The 12306-nt window shown below is 39.5% G+C and overlaps 1 long non-coding RNA gene across 1 annotated transcript in view; it reads right to left on the bottom strand.

Moving 5' to 3' along the window:
* Positions 1–7085: 7085 nt before the first annotated feature.
* The window catches only part of LOC124524375 (uncharacterized), a 50795-nt gene continuing 45574 nt past the window's right edge, over positions 7086–12306 (bottom strand). Inside the window, exon 4 of the long non-coding RNA XR_006965224.1 lies at positions 7086–8255. This is a non-coding gene — a long non-coding RNA (uncharacterized LOC124524375). The remainder of the gene's footprint in view (positions 8256–12306) is intronic.

The raw sequence follows: 12306 nt of genomic DNA, 5'->3' as shown, positions 1-12306 counted from the left end.
TATTTAGGATGCCCTTTTTTATGGGGCATAAAAAGAGAAAACTATTTTTCAGAATTAACTGATCCAGAACAGTTTTCGGAAACCTCATTTCTATTCTTTTAAAATTGATTACAGAAAGTTTCAAACATACCCAAAGGTAGAAGAATAGTAAAAATGAACCCATTCTTATGAACCTGTCATCCAGCTTCAACATAAGGGCAATCTTGGCAAGCCTCATTTTTATTTTTTATTTTTTAATTTAAAAAAATGTTTATTTAGAGAGAGAGAGAGAGAGAGAGGCAGAGAGAGAATCCCAAGCAGGCTCCACACTGTCTTCATTGAGCCCGACATGGGGCTCAAACCCACGAACTGTGATCTCATGACCTGAACTGAAATCAAGAGTCAGACACTTAACCGACCGAACCACCCAGGAGTCTCAAAACGTTTATTTATTTTTGAGAGAGAGAGAGCAAGCAGAGGAGGGGCAGAGAGAGAGGGAGAGAGAGAATCCCAAGCAAGTTCTGCACTATCAGCAGTGAGCCTGATTCAGGGCTTGAATTCATGAACTATGAGATCATGATGAGCCGGAGTCTGATGCTTAACTGACCGAGACACCCAGATGTCCCTATCAGACACTTTTCTTTTTCATTCTTGTATCTCTGTCACCTCTCCTGAGGCTGACATGGGACCAGCTCCTTGAATAGTCCATACTAGAAGAAAAATACTAAACAGGAGGAGGAGATGGTAAATTTTAAATTTATTAATGCATTAATTATTCTCTACCTGTGACACAGTGCCTTGTTTCTTCTGACTAACACGCTGCAGGGAAATAGTGATAATGGGAAAGGAGGCATTTCCAACAGCAGAACTGACTCTTTGTCCCTTTGCCCCAGTGATATATAGCGAGTGGCAGAACGAGGGGTCACTCCATTCTTGATCCTAAAGAGAAAGGCCCAGGACAAATCTTGTAACCCAAATGTTTCAAGGCAGAGAGTTTCTTATATGTAACATATTACTCATTTATATGGGATATATATATATATATATATATATATATCAAATTACATATATATGTAAAATTTTTTTGCAGAGTACAAATAGCATGCTGTATTATTGTTCTAAGATTTATCAAAATGCATACCAATTTGTAGCCAAATCATACCCATAGGGAATCTAAAATAATAATAATTTTTTAAAGTAAATTAGAGGGGCACCGAGGTGGCATAGTTGGCTGAACATCCAACTCTTGATTTGGGCTCAGGTCATGATCCCACGGTCATGAGATTGAGCCCTACATTGGGCTCCATGCTTAGCTTGGAGCCTGTTTAAGACTCTCTCTCTTTCCCTCTGCCCCCTCTCCCACTTGTGTGCTCTCTCAAAATAAATAAATAAATAAATAAATAAATAAATAAATAAATAAATAAATAAATGAAAGAAGTAATGGGGCACCTGAGTGGCTCAGTTGGTTAAATGTCCAACTTTGGCCCAGGTCATGATCTCACAGTTGGTTGGGTTTAAGCCTCGCATCAGGCTCTGTGCTGACAGTTCAGAGCCTGGAGCCTGCTTCAGATTCTGTGTCTCCTTTTCTTTCTCCCCTTACCCCGCTCGCACTCTGTCTCTCTCTCTCTCTCAAAAATAAAATAAACATTAAAAATTAAAAAAATAAATACATAAAAGAAGTAAATTAGAATGATGAATTTGGGTAGAAGTCATATGGCTTTAACAAAACTTTGATTTCTTCCTTTACGTTGTTCCCCCTGGTAAAACAGCAAAATTCCTACCTAGATGGTAAGACTTGTACCATTTGCTTAATTTTAAGATCCCTGGTTGCTCTTGGGAACGAGTATACTGCTGTGGCATGAAGTGGAAGGTATAATTTGAAGCCAGACTAGAGAAAAAAGGCTCCTTTTAGAAATAATATATTCATGAAAATGTAAAAGTATCAAAAAAGGCTTAATAATTTCACCAAGTAACGTAAAGCTAAATGTCATATGCAAGTTCCTTACAGAACTATAACAAACTTTGTAGAACTCAAGCCTTCCACGGAAGAAGGTTTTAAAACTTCTTTTAAAGCCAACACAATGGGAAGAGCCAACCACAGAATGTGTTGCACTGTTACTCCCTGTGGTTATTTGCTTTATCAGCCACGATAACTGATTTTGCATTCAGTAAAGACAAGAAAGGTTGGGGTGCCTGGGTGGCTCAGTCGGTTGAGCATCCGACTTCGGCTCAGGTCATGATCTCACGGTCCATGAGTTCGAGCCCCGCGTCGGGCTCTGTGGTGACAGCTCAGAACCCAGAGCCCGTTTCAGATTCTGTGTCTCCTTCTCTCTCTGACCCTCCCCTGTTCATGCTCTGTCTCTCAAATAAATAAACGTTAAAAAAAAATTAAAAAAAAAAGACTTAAGAAAGGTAAAGATGAACACTTATCATATTTCTTTCCCATGTGGACTTTTAAAATCCAGGACAATAGCTTTCCTTTTTCCTCTAGTAATTAGACTCTGAAAGGAATCTGGAAAGTGTTACACACAGGAGTGGTATTCAGTCAAAACAGGGCTCATTTCCAGCTCTGCTTGAGTTTGTTGCTGTCTACGTGTGATGTTGAAGGGAGTGAGGAAAATAAACTTCCCCAATTATTACATGGTGCCAATGACTTGACTTGGCTTTGAAGAAATAAATTGCATTGCTTCCTCAGTATATTCACAATCAGTCTCTGAGATGCAGGGATATGGTTATTCCATCAGAAAAAAAAAAACACATTTAATTATTTAAGACAACTAAGTACTTCATGTGAAAACTACCAACTTAACAGAAGGGAGGGAAATAACTCTTAAAATAGGCTCAAGGGGTAGGGGTGCCTGGGTGGCTCCATCGGTTAAGCATCTGATCAAACCCTGTTTTGGGCTCCATGCCAGGTATGGAGCCTGCTTAAGATCTCCCTCTGCCCCTTCCCTCCCTCCCTCCTTCACTCTCTCTCTCTCTCCCTAAGAAAAGAAGGAAGGAAGGAAGGAAGGAAGGAAGGAAGGAAGGAAGGAAGGAAGGAATAGGATCAAGCCAGTAAACCTAAGGAAAGGGGAAAAAAACAAAGAAGGATAAGTAATAAGAAAAAGAATGAAAATAAATATATCCATTACCATAAAAATTTGAATGAATCAGATTTCCCTTTTAAAAACAAACTTTCAGATTAGGTTGAAAAACAAAATTAAACTATGAAACTGACTTCAAATAAAATGGCAAAGAAAATTTGAAAATAAATGATTGGGTAGATGTATGTCAGGCAAATCCAAAACCAGGAGTGACAATATTAATATCAAACTCAAGGCCAGAAACATTAAATAGGAACAAGAGGATGGAATGTGCCACACAGTGGCAGAGATTGCTAGATGCCTATGCCATCCACACCCATCCCTCTTTACCCTTGCTAACAAAACCTCAATTTAATTTGGTACAGCAATGTGTACAGATAAAAAATTAATTTTCCTATCCTATTTTATAATTAGGAGTGAACAATAAGTTGTAAGCAGACATAAGTTGATAGGTGGGCCTGCTGACGTCTAATTGAGTTGGAAGCTACTCTTTTCTGACTTCTTTTTCCTCCTTCATGACTGGAATATACATGTGATGGCTGGAGCTGCAGAAGCCATCTTGCAACCATGACTTGGAAAATGGATACCTCATACTAAAAGGTAACAGAGCAGGAAGACAAAAGGAGCTTGCATTCCCGATGACCATGGAGCCACTATACCAGCCCTGAACTTTTTACCACCAGGTATATTTTATGTTTGAGAAAAACACATTTCTATTCAGCCACTATTATTTTGGTATCATTTTATATGTAGTCAGCTCAATTTCCTGTGGCACAGATATAAACTTGAAAAAATATAACAGTTGTCAGTTGTTATGCACTAAAAAGCATAGCATAAAAATTGTTTTAAATCAAAACCACCAGAGAGTGTTAAAAGAGAAAAGAATCCACTAGAAAGACATGCAGAATTTGAGGAAATGGCAAGCTTAGTAGTAGGTTTTCATTCAATTCTTTCAGAGTTTGATAGAATATGAAATCAAACACAAGCAAGAATATAGAAGAATGTAATATATAATATAATAATATAACTATTTAATATAATAATAATATAACTATAGGCTTATAATAATATAACTATAAGCTTATTATATATGCATGAATATATGAATTTATGTATGATTCATATATAGTATAAAAAATAAATTTATACCTTACAAAAAAGAGAATATGCAATCTTTTTATAGGTGTGTGGAATATTTACAAAATCAATCATGTACTTGGCCGTAGAGGATGAAAGCTATTGTGGTATCAGGTACAGAGGAAAGATGCTGGAACTAGATGGTCTGTTCTACAACTTGCTGGCAGTGACCTTGGGCAAGTTACTTAACCTTCTAGGGTTTTGTTTCTTTATCTACAGACTTGGGATCATAACAGCTAGAAATTTTATCTTTTACAATTATTTATTTTTTTTTAATTTTTTTTTAACGTTTATTTATTTTTGAGACAGAGAGAGACAGAGCATGAACAGGGGAGGGGCAGAGAGCGAGGGAGACACAGAATCGGAAGCAGGCTCCAAGCTCTGAGCTGTCAGCACAGAGCCCGACGCGGGGCTCGAACTCACCGACCGCGAGATCATGACCTGAGCCAAAGTCCGACGCTTAACTGACTGAGCCACCCAGGCACCCCCTTTTTTTTTTTTTAATTTTTTTAACGTTTATTTATTTTTGAGACAGAGAAAGACAAAGCATGAACGGGGGAGGGTCAGAGAGAGAGGGAGACACAGAATCTGAAACAGGCTCCAGGCTCTGAGCAGTCAGCACAGAGCCCTATCTTTTACAATTATTATGATTTCTCCCAGCCTAGCATTTTCCAGCTTGATGTCCATCCATCTCCCTACACAAAGCTGCTGGCACTGCATGTAACTGACTCTAGGTGGAGGTGCCAGGCCATCAGATGGTCATCACTATGTCACAGTGGGAGGGTCAACAGCAGGAATAGAAGGTTAACCTCCCTCAGATTGGTGAACACGATGCTGTCTACAACGGAATTCAAGAGCACCAAAAGAATGTTAAATGGATGAATTGTTACTTGCAGGAAAAGAAACAGGAACCATGTTTCCAATTATTCCTCATTTCAGACAACAACTAGCTGTTTCCGTTGGCTGGCACGGTAGCTGAATGGGGAATGCTATTGAGTAAACTCTGCCGAAGAAGGATGAATGCGGGCCAGTGAATTTTCTGACACAGTCCCAGCTTTATTTTTGCTTATTGCTGGCAAGCTAATACGAGGGACATTAAAAAACAAGTGACAAAAACTTTATAAATAAGGTTTAAAGGACAAGAAGTCTCCATAGTCCCCCAAAATGTAAACATTTTGTACCGATAAGGATTATTTGTGACATAAGACAGAATCTCTAAATTTAGCTGTTGGTTAGAAAAAAGAAAAAAAAACAATATAAATCTTTTAAAAACCCATAAAATAAAACATTTCTTAATATCACAAAAGCAGAACACTGAAGTACTTAAAAATATATTTTTTAATGGTTATTTTTGAAAGACAGAGAGAACATGGTCAGGGGAGAGTCAGAGAGAGAGGGACACAGGATCAGAAGCAGGCTCCATACTGTCGGGGCAGAGCCAGATGTGGGGCTCTAACCCACAAACCATGAGATCATGACCTGAGCTGAAGTCAACGCTTAACTGACTGAGCCACCCAAGCACCCCTGTACTTAAAATATTTAACATAAGGAAAAGATGGTATTTTGATTTCGTGAGCAAGTACTTTAATACATGAAAATATATGACCCTAAGGACACTATTAATTGTACCTTTTAATAATTATTTCATATAAGTAAATTATAAATATACAGGCCATTTTATAAATTATAAACATTCAATATGTTTATGCATTTAAGTAAAATTAGACGTAATAAAATATTAGACCTATAAAAACATAAAAGTTTTATCCCTGAACTTAGGGGGAAAGCAGAAATGAACTGAAGATAGTAAGTCTTCCCCACTCATTTTAGGTCGCAAACACTTGATAAACTGATGTCAACAGGGAATGAATGGGGTGTATGTTCCTTTGCTTTGGGGGGCCTGCAGTATCATCAGCAGAGTGATCTTTATGTTTTTGCTTATTTTTCATATGTTTCATCACAAACATATTGATGTACGAATAGATAAATTCAGGATGGTTATTATTTTTGGTCCAAACTATATCCTAACTCACGAGCTATTCCTATGTTCTCTCAGCATTATCTTAGTGTATCAGTTCTTTACCAATCTTTACTCATTCCTCTCTTTAAAAAGTTTTGCGTGACAACATCAGCTCCCATCTTTCTGCTTAGAATGAACTTCTCGCTAACCTCTGCACACATAAATGTCCTTTCTCAGCCTCTCCGTAAGCTGTTGTCATTCACAGAAGCTCCATCACAGAAGCTCCATGTATAAGAGAGCATTAAACTCAGGAAGAAGTCCCCCCCCCCACCACCACCACCTACGGGGTTTCAGACTTACTCAGATACAAGGCAAACAATGCATGCTTCCCCAGCGAAGATACATAGAGAGTGCCCATTTAGCTGAAGACAGAGAGAGACAGCAACAGAGAGGAGAGAGGCGGAGACCAGACTTCCCCCGTCCAAACTGTACTAGAAGTAGAGATTCTGTACTTCTGTAATGCAGATTATTAGCACAATGCTATCAGGATTACATGGATTGTTTTTTTATTCAATTTGGCAGATAGTAGTACATACTTACCAGATTGACTTGATGAAATCAGTGTTAAGAACTACTTTAAAATGATTAGAAGAATTCTTTTTCTGGGGGCGCCTGGGTGGCTCAGTCGGTTGAGTCCGACTTCGGCTCAGGTCATGATCTCACTGTCCGTGAGTTCCAACCCCACGTCGGGCTCTGTGCTGATAGCTCAGAGCCTGGAGCCTGCTTCGGATTCTGTGTCTCCCTCTCTCTCTGCCCCTCCCCCACTCACGCTCTCTCCCTGTCTCTGAAAAATGAATAAGCCTTAAAAAAAATAATAAAAAATAAATAAATTAAAAAAAAAGGAATTCTTTTTCTGGTCTAGATATTTTTAAAGGATTTTTTTTTATCATCCCCCAAATTGTCTTCCTAAAATTTGTTATGAGTCTATCTAATCACCTAAGGCACAGGATCGTCTTACATTCCTGCCTTCTCCCAACACACGAAGGTCAGATGCCTCATGCTGCCTCATCCTCGTGATGGGAAGACATGCCACAAAGCAATTTTAAAGGATAAAGAAGGGTTAAGAAGAACAGAGAAGGGGTTCTGAGGAAAATACAGCATATGAAACCAGCAATCTTTCTGTCCACGTAACTTGTAAAGCTTTTTTGAATCTATCTTGTCCCCTGTTGTTTTCCCTGCGTCAGGCAGGGAACTCAGTTATGCCTATTAAGAACTCCATCTGCCTCTGAACAGGAACAGATCGAGTTGGGTGGGGTTGTGGAGCGAAAGATGGGGATTAAAAGTCTTTAGAGTTTGAACAAGAAGAAAGGTGAAAAGTGAAAATTACATGTAATTGTCAGTTGCTTCCTCAAGCATCACTCGGGTTACAAGATAATTTGCAGTAGGCGGCCACGTTTTTTACAAACCTAACTAGCATCATCATTCTGGGACCAGGATGTGCTTCCCTTCCACTTGCTGGTCAATATCTCACTCAGAATCCAATCATTTACAATGAGTCACAATGCATGACTCAAGATTCAACTAGCTACAGTATTTTTCCTCATATTAGATTTAATGTTCCTTTAAGATTGGCTTGTGGGAGGGTTCCTTCCCCACTCCCAGGTAGCTATAGATTTTTGTCACATTGTGTCTGTTGTATGAATATCTCTACGTGGGAGTGTGAGTAAAATGCAATGTGTACATATATAGTGTTGGAGCAGTGCTATCATCAGAAACACAAGTTTAAAGAAAATATTGATTTCACCAATTCATGCAAGGAAAAGACAAATTAACTAAAACAAACACCATATTACAGAATGCATCTGATTTCATTTTTAAAATCAAGTAATTTTTACTCAAATTTTACAAATTTGATTCAGTCATTTCTCATATGCTAGGGATCAAAATCTCCCTCATATATTTGAATTATTCATCATAGATGTCAAACATTACACAAAGATTTATGGTGAAATTAATCCTGTGGATCAAGCACACGTGGCTGCTCCCCAATTGCATTTGACAGCATTTCCATCTTTCAGTGGTTCCTGAAAAGTCTAACAACAGGTTTGCATAAGTCAGAGCCTTTCTTGCTACCAGAGGCATTTCCATGGTTTTTCATGGTGTGCAAGACAGGTACATTTGAATCCATATCATATAACTTTGCTGGGTATTCAAGTGTGATCACTAATTAATGAATCTTTGTGCAGCTGGATTAATCAACCCTGAACCAAATCCTTCCAAGACGTTTTTTATTGCTTCTGGCCGAAGGTGAAAGGCTCACACTCCCAGGTCGTGCATTCATAGCCTTTGACCACTGGCCCCAATCTGAGCTTCTGCTACATCCATCCCTTCTGTGCTGGTCCCACTCACATCCTCACTCTTCTCCAGACACATCCTGTACCTTCCCACCTTCGTGCGTTGACTCAGACTGCTCTTCTCACCTGGAATATTCTTTGCTTTTTGCTGTGTAAACTCAGCTCTTATTCATTCTTTTTGTCAATTTTGTATTTTTTAGGTACCCAAAATAATGCATGACCACATTCTCCTTGGAAAGCTCTTCAACCAACATAGAAGTATATATACAGTACAAACTGAAAGTCCCCATGAATTCTAGCCCTTCCCTCCACTCCCCACTATCTGCCAGTGGCACTCCTCTCCTCCCAATTTGCTAGCTGTCCTTCCAACTCTTTCTCTCTGCATTTAATATACAAATACAATTTTTGTTTATTTTGTTTTTAAGTAAGCGGAATTGAACTCTACAGTCTGTTCTGTGGCTAGGTTCCTCCTCCTCGAGGCCACTATTAAATTCCTGCTCTCCCCTGAGGACCCCCTCACTGCTATAGCCTCTCTCCGCCTCCCCCATTACCCTGCCTTGAACCTCTTACTCCTGACACCCATGGCACTCTATTGGCTTCTGATTCACCTCTATGATATTGGGTTCTTTAACTTCCTTATGTGTAAAAGTCTTCTCACTGGAATGCAAAGTCTTTGAGGGCAGGAGGTTATCTATATCTTTTGTGGTGTTTAGAACTGTATTATGCACAAAGTAGGCATTCAAACTAGTTTACTGAGTAAGTGAACTTGATTCTCCATGTCCTGTCTACGGTGGGAAAGCTGTGCTTAAATGGAGAGAAACATACAAACGTACTGTAATGGCATCCTTTAGAGTTTCCATGGCCTCTCCTAAGAATTTCCCCCAATGTTTCCTATGTGGCAGGCTGGTAGATTTCTACACGTCAGCTGAGAAGTGCAGCACTTCTGTGACAGGTCAGAGAGCCCAGGCAAAACTTTTCTTCTGGGACCTCTCAGACCAAGGACAGCTCCACCAGCTTAAAAACCCACAGAGAAAAAAACTTTCTTACAGTGAAGGGAAGTTTGTAGTGCAGACTGATGGAGCAAAGGGTCACGAAAAAAGCATAGATGACCCAAGGAAAACTCACTCGCAGACGTTTAGATCTAAAATTTCAACTCTCATGGAACCACTTCTCCGGTGGAATTAATCACTGGCACAACAGCCGTGGCAATTCAAAAAGCCATTCGCTTTTCCTTTTAACATAAAAGCTGTAAAGTCAAATTTGGTATTCCTTTTTAAAAATGTGATTTTCTCAGGTCATAGAGGTAGCAAAACAACCAATATGACATCTCGTGTTTCATTTTAAATGCTGTCTCTTGAATAAGTCACTAAATACTTCTATGCCTCAGTTTCCTTATCTCTCTATAAAGTGAATATAACAATAGTGCCTACACTTCTGGCTTCTGAGCATTAAAACGAAATAATCAAGTGCAATATGTAGCAAAGTCTGACTCACAGTAAGCACTCAAAAATGTTAGCTATGATGAGGATGATTACATTATGGCTTCTCACGTCTATGTCAGGAGCTGAAAGGTTTTTCTACCAGGGACTTCAGCCAAAGAAGGCAGACAAGAAAGAACACTGTTGAACTGTTATAATGGTGAACATTATGAGCAATATTTCTTGGAAAATGCTATTCAATTCCTTCAGTCTCATTACGACGAATTTGCTTAGAATCTTTATTAAAGTATTACTTGAAATAAATGGATTATTAAATGCAAAAAATATCTTTTTTTGTTAGAAACTTCCTCTGAAATAGTATTAGTCATAACTGGATTTTGCATTCCTTTTGACATCTTACATGTCTTCTATTAATAGTGTCAATTCTTGGGGTGCCTGGCTGGCTTAGTCCGTTGAGTGTCTGACCCTTGATTTCAGCTCAGGTCATGATCCCAGAGTCATGAATTTGAGACTCATCGGGCTTCATGCTGAGCGTGGAGTATGCTTGGGATTCTCTCTCTGCCCTTCCCCACATGCTCTCTCTCTCAAAACAAATAAACCTAAAACAATTTTTTAAAATAGTTTCAATTCTTAAGTCCAAATAACCAATCGAAAGGATCTAACTTAATATTTAATAACTAATTTGTTTTAGCAATAAAGTTGCTGTTGGTTTCAAAGGAGAGCTTCTAAATCCTTCAAGTGAGGTCATTAATCAAAACAGATAAAATCAGGGGTGCCTGGGTGGCTCAGTCAGTTAAGTGTCCAACTTCAGCTTAGGTCATGATCTCACGGTCCATGAGTTCGAGCCCTGTGTCTGTGCTGACAGCTCAGAGCCTGGAGCCTGCTTCAAATTCTGTTTCCCTCTCTCTCTCTCTCTCTCTCTCTCTCTCTCTCTCTGCCCCACCCCTGTCTGTCTCTCTTTCTCTCTCTCAAAAATAAACATTGGGGAAAAAACAAAAAAAAAAAAACCAGATTTTAGTTAATAACTAAATACTTAGAATACTGCAGATAACCAACATAGTTAAAATACTTCAAATTTTTGGTTTTAGGGTCTCAAATCATTATGGAGACCCACCCTGTTACCGAGTCCACACTGTGGACATTCACAGAAAAAATCTGAAGCAACAAGCCAGTTACTTCTGACACAAAGGCACCAGTCACCGGAGAGTTTCTGGTTGAAATATTCAGTTATGCAATTGTTTATTTCACCCAGGCGATTTCTATATAATAAATCAATGTAGACTATCTGAATATTTAAGATGTGTTCATCAATGTACAGGCTAAGGCCATAGGATTTGAGGTCAGAAAGATAAGAGTTTCAATTTCAACTTGGTAACCTCCTAGGTAAGTGGACTTGGGCAAATTGTCAACCTTTTGAAGACTCAGTTTCCTCATCCCTAAAATGGGACTAACACTTGTTTTGCTGGATGGAAAGGATAAAATGAGGTGATATATAGAGTTTAATTGACAGTGGGTAGACACTGAGTATTTTTTTTTCTTTTTAGCCATTTCAGTTTCTAAGCTGTGCCGATAAACAAGTAAATACATAATGTATCAGATGATGATAAGCACTGTGGAGAAGAACACATGGGAACCCTAAATGCCAGCCAATTGGGAAAGGATTAGGCTACAATAAGAGAAATGAAAAAGTAGATGGAGATGTGGATGAGGTGGCTTAGTCTCAGTCCATGCATATAAATATCGTCAAGAAGCACGAGCGAGTTGTGCTCTTTCTGCTTTCATTGTTTCATACTTGAGACCATCACAAACAGGAGGACACAGCCTATAATTATGCAGGCAAGTGGAGAAGAGGAAAAAGTTAGGAATGAGGAGGTGGGGGAGCTGAGATTGGGGGGCTAATGATCTGTAGGGCCAGCCATTTGTGACAGTGGCCCTCAGTCCTAAACACTGACCCTCAGTCCTAAACAGCGTCCATGGGTCTGGAAACTCACATTTCCCATTGGTACCCAACAATGCAGTCTAGAGAGTATGTTGGGTTGTAGCATCAGTTTCTTTTGATGATTAAAAAAAACCTGCTTTAGGGGCGCCTGGGTGGCTCAGTCGGTTGAGTGTCCGACTTCGGCTCAGGTCATGATCTCGCAGTCTGTGGGTTTGAGCCCCGTGTCGGGCTCTGTGCTGACCGCTCGGAGCCTGGAGCCTGCTTTGGATTCTGTGTCTCCCTGTCTCTCTGCCCCTCCCCTGCTCATGCTCTGTCTTTCTCTCTCTGTCAAAAATAAATAAACATTGGGGCGCCTGGGTGGCGCAGTCGGTTAAGCGTCCGACTTCAGCCAGGTCACGATCTTGCGGTCCGT

The sequence above is a fragment of the Lynx rufus genome, unplaced genomic scaffold (genome assembly GCF_022079265.1).
Source record: "Lynx rufus isolate CCGP_SWC_20201006 ecotype Redwood Valley unplaced genomic scaffold, mLynRuf1.p SCAF_4, whole genome shotgun sequence".
Classification (NCBI taxonomy): Eukaryota; Metazoa; Chordata; class Mammalia; order Carnivora; family Felidae; genus Lynx; species Lynx rufus.
This window is presented reverse-complemented; position numbering and strand designations above follow the sequence as displayed.